The sequence below is a fragment of the Bubalus kerabau genome, chromosome 13 (genome assembly GCF_029407905.1).
Source record: "Bubalus kerabau isolate K-KA32 ecotype Philippines breed swamp buffalo chromosome 13, PCC_UOA_SB_1v2, whole genome shotgun sequence".
In the NCBI taxonomy this organism is placed as follows: Eukaryota; Metazoa; Chordata; class Mammalia; order Artiodactyla; family Bovidae; genus Bubalus; species Bubalus kerabau.
In genome coordinates, this window is record NC_073636.1 from 71,560,620 (window position 1) to 71,577,376 (window position 16,757).

General features: G+C 42.8%; 1 protein-coding gene and 1 non-coding gene across 3 annotated transcripts in view; one reads left to right on the forward strand and one right to left on the reverse strand.

Moving 5' to 3' along the window:
- Positions 1–16,757, reverse strand: part of PTPRT (protein tyrosine phosphatase receptor type T) — a 1,142,536-nt gene that overhangs the window by 310,279 nt on the left and 815,500 nt on the right. The window lies entirely within an intron of this gene.
- Positions 1,963–2,036, forward strand: TRNAE-CUC (transfer RNA glutamic acid (anticodon CUC)). Its single transcript has one exon. It is a non-coding gene; the product is annotated as a tRNA-Glu (tRNA).

Here is a 16,757-nt window from a genome sequence, read left to right on the forward strand (position 1 = left end):
GAAGGATTAAGTGTCACCACGGATTTGTGGGCACCTGCAGTGCTTTATAAGCTTTAACAAGCAGCCAGTCCAGCCTCCACTCCAGCAGGCCTGGAGTGGGGCCTGAGAGTCTGCATTTCCAGCACATTCCCAGGTGTTCCACAGGCCGTCCCTACACAGAGAGGTTCTCTAAAGGCAAGGTTCTCTAAATGCAGGTCTCAGCTGCAAGTCCTTGGTATCCACTTGAAAGGCCACCAGATTTGAAATAAATGACCCAGGCTAACATCCTGGGCTGTACCTTGTCTCTCTTATGACTACACGAGACACAGATCCCCATCTGTATACAGTGCCTCTGGAAGGCCTGGAGGAGATCTAGAACCAGGGCAATAAATATGGGGGGCTTTGGGGGCAAGGTGGGGAGAAGTGGAGGAGCAAGAAAGAGCAGGAATTGGTAGCAGTAAATGCAATTATTTTCAATAAGAATACTGGCAGGACCGGCAGTGACAGTGTCACAAATCCTACAGGAGCACCTGTACAGACGCAGAAGTAAGCGAGCATCATCATTACTAATAGTACGGAAGTAGGACCGGGGACCTCCTACCAGCAGGATAGTGTCAGCAGCAGAAGTGAAGGCAGCACAGGAGTGGCAGATACGGTATATCTCACCACTTACTTATGAATCGAGACTCTGGAGTCAAACCGCCTGGATTTAAACATTAACAGCGACTCTTCTACTCATTAGCTATGTGACTTTAGGAAAGTTGCTTAATGTTTCTGTGCCTCGTTTTTTTTGTTCTAAGGTGGTTGTGGGGTTTAAATTTGTATATACAAAGGAGAGGTCAAGGTGAAGGAAAAGGGACCAAGCTCTTAGAAACAGGACATGAATTATTCCATAGCCAAAGAAGTCTGCTTTCCCTGCTGCACCACACCAGTAGGAACTCGATCTACAGGAATCTCTTATTCTTGGCCTTCGCAGTTTGCCCGATGGAGTCTTAAGAGTTGGGAAACTCATACAGGAATCCGGGAGGCTATAGTCACAGCCCAGGTTCAGTGCCTTGTTCCTTGTCTGAATAGAAGAGACGGGAAGAAAAAGTCATCACACACATGAGGGGAAAGCTTTGAAGGATTAGCCAAAGTCTAATACTTCTGGTCTTCTGCACCTTACCCTTTTTTTTTGTTCTCCTATTCAAGAAAGATAATCAACACTATATTTGTTAATTCCCTCAAAAGAATGGTGTGGCAGGTTAAAAAAAAAAAAGTGTATATAATCATTAAAGATTTCTCCCTTTTGGGAAGCTGGAGGAAGGGATAAGCCCCTGGCCCTTAGTTCTGCAAATACTGTACTCATGGCAGGGGAATCTGGGCCATACCAAGAACGGAATACCCCTATTCAGATTTTCCTGCCATGAGCTGAGCGTAGGAGAAATCAAACGGAGGACATTTTTCAGTAGAGTTGACAACTGATGAAATAAAACTGTGTGCTGCAAAGTTTCAGGTAAGCAGAGCATGGGGGAAAGAATGTGACCCAAAGGGGAGGGTCCGTGGCTGTCTGGTTCTGTTACCTAGAACAGCAGGAGGTACAGAGTGGGAATGAGAAACATAGCTAGTGAATATCTTAGGGGTCTGGGATTCTTTTCTCAACCCTGCTGCCAATTTACTGTGTGGCTCTGAGATCACTCTTCTTGGCTTCCATTCCTTCATATGGCATTGAAGATTCCTTCAAGCCCTGGTATTTTCTCTCCGGATGCCCTATTTTACTTTTTCTTTGCAATCTGATATTCTCTTGATGATTGACTATTCACCGATTTTCTGTCTCCCCACTAAGCTGACGCTCCATGTGACGACACGACTTGCCATCTTGCTCAACCTTGGCTTCCCAACACTTAGCAATAAGCCTGTTGTATATTATCACTTAGTGGATATCTGTTAAATGAAGGTAGGATTGGGTGGTTCTATTTTCTCAAGACCACAGGAGGCAGGACTTCCCTTGATGGTCCAGTGGCTAAGACTCTGTGCTCTCAATGCAGGAGGCCCAGGTTCAATCCCTGGTCAGGGAACTGGACCCCACATGCAACAATTAAGACCTGGAATGACCGAATTAATAAACATTAAAGAAAAAATATAGCAGGAGGCATCACAATATAATGAATGATTAAGTTATAGGCTCAAGCTTCAGGCTTGAATATCAATCACACAACTTACTGGCTCTAGGACCCTCTGTAAATTGATTAACTCACTGAGACTTGGTTTCATCATCTGTACAATGGGGATACTAATGATATTCGCTTCACAGGACTGTGAAAAGATTACATAATTCACACAAAACTCTTAGACTAGTCCTGATGTGTAAAAAGCACTCACTACCCACCAGCCATTATAATAGGACTGTCACTGCTTAATAATTAAGTAGGAAACGTAAAGCAAAAAGAAATTCCTTGTCAAGTCCAGACATGAGTTGACAGATGTGATATTAAGTCAACTTGCTACATCAAGCCTCTGTGATAGCCACTCCACATTTTGAGCTTCTGCTATGCCATCCACATCTCCACTTTTCCATTTGGAATCCCACATTTCATTTTTAACCTACAAAGCTTTTGCCTCTGATCTTTAGGTTGTCAAACATCCCTAGTCTCATGCCCACCGTTCTTCCCCTCACTCTTATTGTTCTGGTAAAGTGTCTCTGGGCTTTGGCATATTGTGGCCCTCCATCTGCAGTGGACTTTCCACTTTTCTCCAACTGGCTAATTCCTGGTCATTGTTCAAGACCCACGTAAGGCTCCTGTGTTGCAGGAAGACTTCCCTGAACCCCCAGGCTGGTACAACACATGTTACCAAGTTCTATTCCATTCCCTGCAGCAATATAAAAAACGCCAACTATTTCAAGACAGAAGATGAAAACAAAGAAAAACTGTATTCAATTCAGTTGACTCTGACACCCCAATCGCACATCTTGTGGGGAGACCTCGTACCACCAGACCCAGATTTGGGTGCCCACAGCCATGCTTCCTAGATCCTCTCACTCTACTGTTCCTGCAGCTGCCTAAGCCCAAGTAGGGCACCCTGAGCTCATGCTCACCCACCAACTCTTTATGTATCTAAAGAAGAGTTAATATGCCGGCTATCTCCCTTCTTGGCCCTGGCCCCGGCTGGGTGATTGGGAAAATGAAACTGGCCAAGGCTTGATGGTCCTAAATTGTAATATCAAGGTAATTTGAACTCTCTTCCTCTTGGGGATGGGTGGAAAAGCTAAAGTCTCCTCAAATCAGTGTATGGACTCAACAAAGAATCAAGGTGCCCCCTGCCCCCGCCTTGCTCTAAAGCTTGTGTGAGATCAGCAGGATAATCAATTTCACAGTTCTGTAAGGCCGATTGGAACATGATTATGAAGTTAGCCAGAACATTCTGCCTGAGCCTTAAAAGGCCTGTTGCAGAGGGACATCTAGTGTATGAAACCCACCAGACACCCGCCGAAGCCAAGGACTCCCTTGCCTCCTAAGGTTTAATCGTTTGCTCCCCTGACTTCCACTGCCCAATCCTGCCCAAGGCCTGGAGGGTCAGTCTGTGTGGTCAGCAGTCCTCTAAGAACTTAAGTCCAACTTCAGCAGAAAGGTTTGGGGCCGAATTGCTAACTGCAGTCTGATTAAGGGACAGACTTCACCTTCAAGGTTGCCCTCTTCTGAGTTCCTGCCTCAGGTACCCCTACCCTCTCCAGGCCCCTGCTCTAAATCACTCCAGCCTCTCCCCCAGGTGACAGAGCTCTGCCCTCTAAGATGACTGACTCCCTGCACTGAGAGGCAACGAGGCACCTTCTACAACAATGTACCGAGCAGCAGACTGTGATGATGTCGGGGGTAGCCTGATGATACCTCGGAACCTGGGCCTTCCCTCCGTGGGCTCCTCACTTCCCTGAGTCTCAGGCCTGCCTGGGCTGGTTGGACTCAGAGGGTTCTCCTTCTCCTAAGGAAGGAGGAGGGTCTGTAAACTGAGGACAGGTACCTGGGGAACAGCCTTTGAGCATGACTTTTCCTCCTGGATATTGGACTCCGGTAAGAAAAAGGAAGGTTCTTATTCAACAAGCTAGTCCCATGAGAAGGCTGGCAAAGCAGAGCATGAGCCTACCTGGTCCTCAGGCTCCACACCTCTCACCATGCTCTGTCTTGAATGTGTTTGCTTTCTGGTTCTCCCACTGAACTCTGAGCTCGTCTATTTCTCATTCGTCTTGATATCACAGGTTATTCTGTGAGCTGGCTCATGGGAGCAGCTTTCAGATTCATTGTAGGATAACCCTTTGAAGTTACAATTGATGTTGGGCAATGAAACGTGAGAGGAAGTCACCTGTTATATCCAGGTAGAGGCTTTAAGAGCCAGAGCCCACTTTCCCCTCTCCTGCTGACATGATGGTCCCCGAATGCCTCTGCCCCATCATTTTGGGTTTCTGAGTAACTCTGCTGCCCAGCGGACCCACATGGGCCAGGCAGTGCAGGAGAGAGGTGACGAGCAGATGTTCTACTGTACAGTAAGGCTGAAAGATGTTACGTGTTTGCACTTTCGAGCTATGGGGTTTTTTATTATTATAGCATAATCCAGCCTAACCTGACTAATAAATACTTCAGAGAGCAAGAGGAAAGGAGAAGCGGTGGAAGAGAAGGCAGGAGGGAAAGAGGAAGAGAGGAGGAAGTCAGTAGCTATGGAAGTCTTCACCTCTTTTTGGGTTTCAGTTTCCAACTTAGAAATCTGGAGACTAAAGCTAATCATTATTGTGCTCCCTTCCACCTCCAATACTCGGAGAACCTGAGAAGAGTCAGACACAAAATCCATGCAGAATTCTATTTTCCCAAGTCTAATGTGTAGCATAGCAATATTTATAGAGGAAGGCGGCAGAGAAATGAGGCAGGAAACAAAGCAATTGGAACTTTTTTGGTAATACATCCAAGCCATAAAGATTTCATTAGATTCTCTAATAGACTCCTAATGAAAAATAAGACCCTTTTCCCATTTTACCTACTTCCTGAACATTAGAATCAACTTGGCTTTTCCAAGCTTTGCACCCCATTTACATTAATTAGAAAGTTCCATATTAAAGGAAAGCTTTTAATGGGCTGTTATTGCAAATGATTTTACTGGCGAGCTGCATTGTGCTATTTTAATAGCATATAAAAATGGCATCTTATAGAGGAGACTTCGATAAAATTGAAGTTTTGATGGACTCTGGGCCTGAGTTGGCCTTTGCTTGGGGGCTGGGATTCAGGGACATTTTCTGACTAGAAGAAGCAGTTTTCTGTCTTTTTGGACTGACATGTGTTCTAAAGCATCAAAATGTTTCTGATTGCAGAGGTCCACACTGCCTCCTGCATGAGTACACCATTGGGGGGCTACTTCTGGTCCCTTGGACAACCCTTCGCAATATTTCTCACAGTCCTTTGGAAAAGGTAAAGCAACCCTGGGACTGTGATATAAGAAGTGGATTTCAGAGGGACAGATTGCCTGGTCCAGGTGGAGAGAGTCATGGGGGTGGGGGATGCCAGGTCCATCCAGGAAAAGGAGGGAGTCAGGAGCGCCAAAGAATTGATGCTTTGGAATTGTGGTGTTGGAGAAGACTCTTGAGAGTCCCTCAGACAGAAAGGAGATCCAACCAGTCAATCCTAAAGGAAATCAACCCTGAATATTCATTGGAAGGACTGATACTGAAGCTCCAATACTTTGGCCACCTGATACAAAGAGCTGACTCATTGGAAAAGACCCCGATGCTGGAAAAGACTGAAGCCGGGATAAGAAGCGGATGACAGAGGATGAGATGGTTGGATAGTATCACTGACTCAAAGGACAAGAGTTTGAGTAAGCTCTGGGAGATGGTGAAGGACAGGGAAGCCTGGTGTGCTGCAGTCCATGGGGTAGCAAAGAGTTGGACATGACTGAGCGACCGAACAACATCTAGGGGCAAAGGTGAGAGGACAAATGATGTTTCTAGAGCTTAGGAAGAAGTTGCAAATTGGGGATAAGGTGGAATAAATGATATCACATATAATGGCAATCAAGTATATAAACAGTGGTAGAGTGAAGGGACAAGGGGGATACCATGGTGGGTAGAAGAGGAACCCAAGGGTATGGGTACGGCACCCAGATGAAATCCAACAGGAAAGTAACTGCTGTTCCAGTTGTCTTGTCCTCATACCCACCATGTGTAAATGGTCTCACCTACAGGTATTCTTGAAATTTTTCCTTGGCAGAGGCTTCCAGCTGCATATTGCTCATGGGATCCCCACCTATCCCTTTAGTATGAGAATAAACTGACTTAGGAGGAAGTGTGTATGAAGTTTAGGAGTCTGAGGACTGGAGTTATGTCCAGGTCCAAATCCCAACTCTCTGCTAAGGATAAACTCTGTGTATTGGGTCAAATGAATTAAGGTCCCTGAACTTCAGTTTCCTTGATGGAAAAATGTATCTGTCTGTAGGTAGCTGGGAGGACTGGGCAAGATCATGCATGTGAAGAGTGAAATGCAATCCATAGTGTCTAAGATACACTCAATACATGTGAATGATTATAAGTATAATTAAAATTGTATGGTTTAAAATACTAGCAATTTGGATGGAGCACAGGATATCTGAAATGAGCTATGTATTCTGGAAACTAAAGGAGCCCCAGTGGAGAAATGGAACAGGGTATCTCCAACCTGAGTGACCCTTGAGTGATGCATTCAGCAGTGATTTTTCAAGGCTGCACACGTTCTGGTTTCCTTAGTGCCCTGTCTGGGTGCTTTGGTGGCTCAAGTGACTGTAAACACCATGAGCTCATGCAGTTTTATTTTTGCCAGATGGGTAGAAGGATGTTCCTAAACTATTAGACAAAAACTAACCCTTTTGTATGCACCACCCTGGTTGATGACCTTGAAGCAGTGACTCACCAGGGAGCTCCTGGTGTGTCTGAGAGGACAAGATATTTCAACAGTCAAGCTCAGGGGCTAAAGAGAAGCTAATCCATCTTACACCTTTGGTCCTGCAGTGTTTGGTATGTGGTAAGAAGTCCATAATGTTAGCTACTGTTACAACTATTACAGAAAAATATTGGAATAAATGCAAACATATTTCATTTTATCCTCTGCTTGCCACAAAATCTTGTTTAGGACAAAAGCTCTCCATGCTGTCTGACTCCATCAAGCATTACGAGTTTAGTTCTAGACAGAATAATCACAAGAGATCCAGATCAGGGAGATAAGATGAGGAATGTGGACATTATGTCACACCAGGAGTAATTAGAAGAATTCTTGAAGAAGAAGAAATTTTGTTAGTGTATGATACTGGCTGCATTTTAATAATCAAATGGGATTACATGTCTTCTTTCTAAGTAAGACCAATGAGTGGAGGCGGGTAGAGAGATATATATGGCAATAAAGATGGAGGATGTATCCATCTGAGCTTGACACAAGCCACAGGGTCAAAATTAGGTTGCTGCCTTGAAATGCTGTGAGTTCCCATCGTGGTAGGGATCCAGGATAAATGTGGATTCATTCATCACATGCTTATGGAACATGGACCCGGACAGGGTCAGTGATAACAGCAGGGAACACAAAGGTTAATAAGATATGAGTCTTGCTTTTTAGTAATTCATGCTCCAGGGAAGAAGACAGATCCGTAAACAAATGCTTAATCCAATGAGGTGTGACACACATCAGAGTAGAAATGTACACAAGGTTGTGTCAAACCAAAGAGGTGATGGAGCAGAGGAGGCAGCCAGCGGGAGGTCAGAAGATGCTATGGCAGGGGGCTGGTCCTGGATGATGATTCAGTAATACTCTGAGGGGTATACAAGGATGGGAGAGGGGTGAATCTTTACCCAAGGAAACAACATCTAAAATGGCATGAGGATATGAAAGAGCACATAGGGCTCTGCCAGAAGACTGGCATAGTTAGAAAACAGGATGAAAGGTAGGGCCTAAAAGAGATGAGACGAGAGGTGAGCCAGAATCCCATTTTGAAGCTTCAACTAATCCCATTTTGGAGCCTAAGGGACCAATAAAAGGTAGCAATCAAGGGGAGATATGACTAGACTTTATCCGTGGCTATAGTATAACTAGCAAATCACTACAGGAATCCAAACAATAAATTATGATGGGCTTAACTAAAACATGGAGGTAACACTGGGGGAATATGAGTCTATGGATTTGGAGAGTGAGGGAAGAACTTAGCATAGGCTAGTTTCCAGATTTCTGGGGGACTGTCTCTTGGGGATGTCTCTTGAGAGGACATTACGTCACACCAGGAATAATTGGAAGAATTCTTGAAGAAGAAGAGATTTTGTTAGTGTGTGATACTGGCTGCATTTTCATAATCAGATGGGATTATCTGTCTTCTGGATAATCTAAAGGAAACGAGGGACATTTCATTTATTGAACATCGTTGGATGCCAGACATTGCTATGAGCTTCTATACCTTTATAACAGACCTGCAAGGTAAGAGTTATTATCTTCATTACGCATGAGAAAATTGAAGCTACGTTATTTTGTTCAGGATCATAAAGGTGAAGCTGAATCGGGCCCAGAAGTGTCTGTGTTTCACACATCACACTTTTCTCATAAGAGTCCCCTAAGTTCCTTTTTCACTCAAGATTTCAGGATTCTAAGCACAAAGCTAATTCTTGTCTGTTCAAAATTGAAATAAGCCAAGTCTTGGTGAAAATAATCTGACTTTATACCCAGCCTGGTTATATACTCTTTCCACATTAAACATATTCATATAGAGTGTAAGCAGTACCTATAAATATCTTTCCAATAAAAGTGAGGCCATGTATTTCTGAGTGATAATCCTCTGCTCCGGGCAGTGATATAAACCAGCAGGCTGAAGGCCAAACAACTTTAGCTAGCCCAGAGATTCAATAAGTTAAAATACATTTTGGAAGAGAGCTCCAGGCCAGACCTGTTTTTTTCCTGGGTAATTATATGAGGATACCTGATTCAGCACAAGCAGGCTGGCTACAGAGTGTGAATTTCTGATTAAAGGGGCACCAGCAAATCATACAGGAGTCTGATCAAAATTTAAACTTGAAAATTAAAATTAAGAAAATAGAGTGTTTTGCTTTTGTTTTATTATTTGGAAAAATCTGTTAAAAAAATAAAATCTCACCAACATCTTCATTCTTCCTCCTGAAATGCCACCTTCTCTCCAGATCTTTCATCTGGAAACTTCCTATAAACCAGTGGTTCTTAACTGAAGAAAATTTTGTCCCTAGGGAACATTTGGAAATTGTTTTTGCTATTGTTTAGTCACTAAGTCATGTCTGACTCTTTGTGACCCCACTGACTCTAGCCTGCCAGGCTACTCTGTTCATGGGGTTTTCCAGGCAAGAATATTAGAGTGGGTTGCCATTTCCTTCTCCAGGGGATCTTCCCAACCCAGGGATCGAATCCACATTTTCTGCATTGGCAGGAGGATTCGTTACCATTGAGCCACCTGGGAAGCCCCATTTGGAAATGTCTGGAGCCATCTTTGGTTATCACAACTTGGGGAGCAGTGGAGGGCATGTAGCAGATGTGCTAACATCCTACAAGGCACAGGATAATCGCCACAACAAAGAATTCCCCAGTCCAGAGCGTCAATTGTTCTGAGGTCAAAAAACCCTCTGTAGACCCTTTCATGACCCTCTGTAGACCCTTTCATGACTTTCAAACTAAATCAGATCCCCATGACAGGTATAGCAACTTATACCCTTGTTTCACAGCGCTCATCCCATTTTGCAGTGATCTATTCATTTGTGTGATTGTGTGTCTAATGGCTTTCTCCCCTGCTTGACTGACAGCTCTAAGGGAGCTGGGAGAGCATTTGTTTACCTCCTCATTGTATCCAGGCAGCTCCTACGGTGGCACATAGTAGGGGATCAATAAAGGGTTGATGAATGAGCCAGTGCGTAATGAAAGACGGAATGAAATTAATCAGTGGGTTGTGCCTCTGAAATTATCCACATCTCTACCACTTCAGTTGGAAAAATTAATGGAAAGTATAAATTGATTGATACATTAATTAAAAATATAAACCAGGAATCATTTTTTACTCTGGTGCTGCAGATACATATGGTACTAAAATGAACCAAAATAAACACCTTGAGATAGTCAGCTTGTAAGTCAGCCCCAATGGGCTCTGCCTCCAGGTAATCACACCCATGTGTGGTCCCCTCCCACCTCCAAGGCTAGGTCATAAAATATACTGTGATTTCGCTCTTTCTTGCATCATTTGCTTTGGTGGAATCTACCTGCCATGTGGTGAGAAGAGGTCCATGTGATGACCTTAACTGAGGTCTCTTTCTTAAACCCATGTGAGGCATCATCTTGAAAACACATCCTCCAAGCCCCAGTAAAGCCTTCAGATGACCCAGCCCCTCTGACACCTAGATTGCAACAGCATGACCGGAGTCTGAACCACTCAGCCCAGGGACTCAAATTTCTAGCCTTCATCAACTGTGTCCAATAATAGGTATTTGTTGCTTAACATGGGAAAAAGTTAACCAAAGGGATTACCTCAAGGGCTGACCAGGAAGTTGCCATGTAGGAGTAAGAAAAGTCATCCTTGAGTATGAAAACTTTTTTTAATTTAAAATTACTCTTGCATTGTAATTGACCCTGAGTAAACTACTGAGCTCTATTACATTTAAAGTAAGAATAATATCACTTTTAAGGATCACAATTATAAATAAATGGAAAAATATATAGTGGGGTGTCTTATGTATAAATGAAGAGGTATTTGGGTTTTGGACAAAGGGAAGAGAAGACGGTTACTATGAACTCTTTGAAAGAAAAATTGTCCTTTTGATTGAGTTCAGAGCTCCCTCAACCAGGGAGGAATGAAAAGTTTCTATTTAATACCCCTCAATTACACTTCACAGAGAGGGAAGAAGATACTTCCTTGCTGTTGCAGGAAGTGGAGAGGGGTGTGGTTTGAGCCTGAACACAAGTGCAGAAGCCTGGAAGGCTGGAGCAGGACTATCTGAGCTGCCCAGACACAGACATGCTCCCCTAATGTTAGGGTGGCGAGAGGGTGAGCACTGAGCTCTGTGGCTTCATTGTCCTCAGCCCTGGTCAGTATCCTGGTCACTGAGCTTGGTGAGCTGGAAGGATGTTGTCAGTAACGGTTCCAGGGCACTGAGGACCCACCCAGATCTGAGGACTCAGATCTCCGAGACAACCCAGAGGGACCAGACCCCTTCTTGGACCTTCTTGTAGCCATTGGGTCACCCTAAGGTTCTTTTACAATCCTACAGGATGGGAGGAGGGAAAGGAAACAATAAATGGATGTGGATGAGCTGCCAGCCACATTGGTAGAAGTTGAGATGTTTCATTTGATTTCACTAAAGTATAATAAACCTGATATGCCTTGCCTCTGGGTATCACTGAGCAAGTCATACATGTAGAAAACCAACTGAAATGCTCTGTCACTTAATGAAATGCCATTGGATTTCTTCTAGATGCTGAGCATAAGCATCTTAATCATTGATGCTACAGTCTAGATGCTCCTCAGTAGAAGAGCTTCTAATGGTCTGATGTCCTACATGTGTCAATGACAAGTTGCCCAGAGCTCCATGGGCTATGCTCTTCCTGTTCTAACGGGGGATGGCCAGAGTGGACACCCTGCCCTTGTCACCACATTCTTCCCTGTTCCCCCCTCCGCCCCGCCCATCCCCTCTCTTGCATCCCACTGGCTCTATCCCACTCTTTACACTTGATGCCACCTCTCTACCCTTTTAGCTTATTTATCCCAACAGGCTCTATGGTTTTCCTCCTATCTGGCTTCCATTTCAGCTAATTCTGACTGCAACAACCTACCTTACACTCATTTGGCTCTAATGTAAGCATTTCTTCCCCTACCTCTTCTCAGCCCTTGCATGAAATGCTTCAGTTCCCTCCCTCTGTTCTAGCTGTGAGTCCACTTTAGACCTAAAAGCTAAGAGGGCTGTTAGCATATATCAGAAAAAGGAGGGAAATAAAATAATTTTTTTTATAAGAAAATAGAGGTCGACATTTTTTTGGAAGCTTTTTTAAAAAAATCCCCTTGGTTAAAAATAATCTTAGCCCACATATTTACCTGAAAAAAATTAACTGTCACTTTGTGGTAACCTACAGTCACTTGGCATGGCATAGGAAGGAAAGAGATGCTACCAAGTCAGAAGTAGGTTTGGTTTCTAGCAAAACAGCAACATAATCACAGTTGCTTAGCTCTCCTCATATCCCCAGAGAGTCAGGGCTCCACAGCAGAAGGACAGCAAAAAGCCTGGACAGGGCCTGGAAACTTGGAGAGGGCATCATCTGCTTGTAGGGAAGAACTCTGATGAACTTTCACGAGGTGGGATGTGGATGGAACTGGATCAAAAGGGACACAGGCGGAAAACTCAGTATAGTCAGCTCTGCTAGCACACTTACAATAAAAAATACAGACTTGTGTATTAGGGGGAAATTTGAACATCACATGAGTGTTTGATTATGTGTCATTATGCATAAGAAAACACTAGGAGATGCAGAAAACTACATCTGAATGAACCCAATCAGGTAGGAAAACGCAAAATGCACACACATACCTCAAATATCAGCTTGTGTCATTAGTTCACAACAGGCTATCAGCCACATCTGCTGTTCCAGCTTTCCCTCCCATTTCAGATGAATTTCTCTTCCCCTACCTTGCCATTAACTCAAAAGCTGCAGCTTTTTCAAGATAAAGCATCACATATATAGCAGCAGTTGTGTATTTCATAACCATTTCACACACATGTAAAACTATGCTCCTATTTTTCTAGGTTCCTTTGTTTTTTGTTTCTTTTTGGTGATTGATAAAAGTTTTTGAGTGTTATATCCCTCATCCCAATTTTCCATTAATCCACGTGGTGTTCACTGGGCAACTTGGCATAGCGCAGTGATAATTAGGAATACGCAAGTCACATTACACCAGTACCGACTGCATTCCCAAGTGCCAGGTAAGTAAAGGTGGGAGGATAAACAGAATCCCACCGGAAGAGTCAGGGAAGACTCCTGCAAACTGCAGAGTGCCCAGCAGGACATTGCTGTCAAATGATGGAGGGTAAAAATGTACCAAGTCTGTGAAGACATTACAAGTCATTAAAAAAAAAAAAAAAATTTAAACTACTCAAAGTTGAAATGAGTACAAAAAATGAGTACAAGACCGATACAAAATTTGACAATATGCCTTAAAAAACCATAAAGATACATATCCTCTAAACAGACAACACACTTATTTATGAGGTGTTATTTTTCCTCTCTACCTTCTCTTCCATTCCAGCAAACACTGGCTGGCTGGGTATCTGCCCTTCTTTGTAAGGCCATGAACTCAGCAAATGGGACCCTATGCCCATTTCAGGGAAAAATACTGAATAATCTGTTAATCTTGAAAACTATTTCCTTAACTAGTAGCTAGCTTATAGATGGGCATGGGACCAAGTTCTGTCCAATGAGATGTGAAGAGAAGTTTCCTGTGAGCCTCTGGGAACATTTGCTCACAGATATTGTCATATCCACATGTGATGTGTGAGATCATGGTGGCTATTTTCTGACCATGAGGATGGTCTACCTTGGGGACAAAGGTGGCACACTGGAGTTGACAGAGCAGAAAACTCTGAGTCTGTGGTGATGGCTTTAAAATGATGAATAAGGCAAGTCCAAAGCTTAAGTTATCACAGGATGCCTTGTTATAGGATGTGACACATTTCCATACTGTTTAAGTGACTTAACAGAAACTGTTTCAGTTTCTGTTACTTGCCACTGACAGTATTCTGCTTATTATCCTGTTTGTTTAGCAACACCATTTTCCAGAGAAAGAATGGAAAATACAAGCAAAAGTTGATATAAAAGGGAATTCACTGAATCATTACTTGTGGTAATGAGCAACAGAGAAACTCAACGTCTAAGTTGCAGAGATTGGCTAAATTAGGTTGAGTTCATTTTAAAGAATCCTCTAAAATCATTAGTTAGGATGATAGGATGATATAAATAGTGACAGCAGAAATGTTAAAAACGTTCTTGTCCTTTCTTCCTCCATTTTACTCATCTACTCTGAGTCTGCTGAACAGAAATGAGAAAAACACTGGCAATGGCACCCCACTCCAGTACTCTCGCCTGGAAAATCCCATGGACGGAGGAGCCTGGTAGGCTGCAGTCCATGGGGTCGCTAAGATCGGACACGACTGAGCGACTTCACTTTCACTTTTCACTTTCATGCATTGGAGAAGGAAATGGCAACCCACTCCAGTGTTCTTGCCTGGAGAATCCTAGGGACGGGGGAGCCTGGTGGGCTGCCGTCTATGGGGTCGCATAGAGTTGGACATGACTGAAGCGACTTGGCGGCAGCGGTGGCAGTCTCATTATAACCCCTGTCCACTAACTTCAAGTGATCCCTTGGTATTTCCTGGAGATCCTTTGATATTTCCTATTCCAGTCACTTTCCTAGATTCTCAAACCATTTTTTGCTTTACAGAGTCTCATCAAACCCCCAACACCTCCGCTCTCTCCTCCCTCTTAGCTAATAATCCTGCTCCCTACTTCACTGAGAAAATGGAAGTGCCACTGCTCTAACCATGGCATAGGTCAACTTACCAGCCCATACTCTGCCTCCCCTCCCATTTGGAAGAATGGCCTCGCCCCTATCTAAGGCCAGCTCCACAGGTGCGTGAGACCCCTCTCACTTGCCAAAAGATATTTCAACAGTGAAGTTCACGCTAAGGATTGACTTTTCCATTTTCACTGGATCATTTTCATCAGCTCTAGTATTGCTCTTGTTTTTAAAAATATACAGGACTCTCCCCTTTTGAAGGTTGCCTCTGGCTACTGGCTCAAGTCTCTGTCCCCCTCTTCACTCATTTCATCCCATTCCTCTCCTATTCGGCCAAAAACCCTTTGCAATAAGGTTTCATTACCCTCCCTTCTACAGAAACTGTTCCTGTTAAGTCGCCAGTGATCTCTACATGACTGAATCCAATGGTTAATTCTCAGTCCTTCTCTTACATGAACTATAAATAGCTTTTCATCCAGAGCATCAATATCTCCTTGAATTACTTTTTTCACTTGACTTCCTGGACCCTGACCTCTGTTGGACCTCTTGCGTCATTGGCTTATCTTTCTCAGTCTCATTTAATTATTCTGCCTCCAACTTCCATCAGACTGAATAGAGAGCTGCTGGGACTGAGCTTCAGGACAGTTGGATTTTGCAGCTCCTCTTGTTTCAGAGGCATGAATTACATCTATAGACTGACACCCCAGTTAACATTTCCACTCTGTACTTCTTCCTTAACTCCAGACTGGTATACCCAACTGCCTACCTGAGGTCTTGCCCAAAATATCTAACATTACTCTGAAACTTTACATACCCTAAAATCTAAACCTAATCTTTTCCCCCAAAAATGTTTCTTCTACTATCTTTCCCATCTCAGTTAACAGCAACTTCATCCTTCTCTTTAGCCAGTCCAAAATACTTGGGAGTCATCTTTGATCCCCCCTTTTTTTTAATGTCTCACATCCTAAATCTGTTTCCAAATTCGACTGACTTTACCTTCAAAATAAATCTGGAATCCTTCCAGTTCTCATCACTCCATTCTACCTTTGTCTAAGACATCATCTTCTACTTGTAATACTGCAATTACCTCCCAATCAGTACTTGTACTTTTACTCTAACTCTCCTTCACACTATTCTCAGCAAAGCAAAGTGGTCCTTTTAAAACAAAAGTCAAATCTTGTCTTCCATTCTTTTCCTCAATCACTTATTCCAAACATAGATCTTATAATTCCTAGAATGCAGCAGCCACGTTCCCTCATAAGACCCTTTGCTGGAACAGTCTATCCTCCAGAGAGACATTTCTCTTCCATCACATCTCTGCTCAGATGCCATCACTGAAGCCAGAACTTCCCTCACCATCACACTTAACATAAGTTCTTCCCATACAGACACCCGGTATGCCATATTCTCTTTACCTACTTTATTTTTTTCCATAGTTTTATCACCATTCAGCATGCTATACACTTAATTGCTTATTGATTATGTGTCTCTCTCCCCTAGAATGTAAGCTCCATCAGAATCACAATTCTGTCTATTTTTCAACTGCTATTGTTGTGCCTCAGACAATCCTGGACCCACAATGTGTATTTAAGTATTTATTGAATGAATGAAAATAATTATTCATTTAAACACAAAAAATAAAAATTAAATATGGATGGCCCTGAATTTGTAAAACAGTGTATATTAAAAGGTGATATTTATTGAACACTGTCTACCAGTTACTTTGTTGAGCATTTTTATCCCTCATCAATATCACAACACTACTAGAAAATAGATACTATTATCTCCATTTTATATATAAGGAAATTGAGGCTTGGAAAATGTAATTAATTTACTCTGGGTTAAATAGCTAGAAAATGGCAAAGTATTAACAACAGGAAGTGATGCAGTTTTATCTGGTTTGAAGGTTCCATGTTCTGTGGTTCACTGCTTCAAGTTGTATATATGTGTGTGTGTTCCATGTCCCACTACAAATTGTAAAAAAAAAAAAAATCTTTTTGCATAAATGAAAGCACCATTCCTTAACAACAGGTAAATAGAAATAGCCATCAGACATGTATAAACCTAATTAACTTCTTGTTAGCAAAATGAAAGTATTAAAACACTGAGAAATTCTTCCTTTCATATTATACTGGCAAAAAGAATTAAGCAATAACGCCCATAATATGTTAAAAGACTGATCATTTATGTGTAGAAAGATTTATGTGCAAGGGTTTTCATAACAACATTGATTATAACAG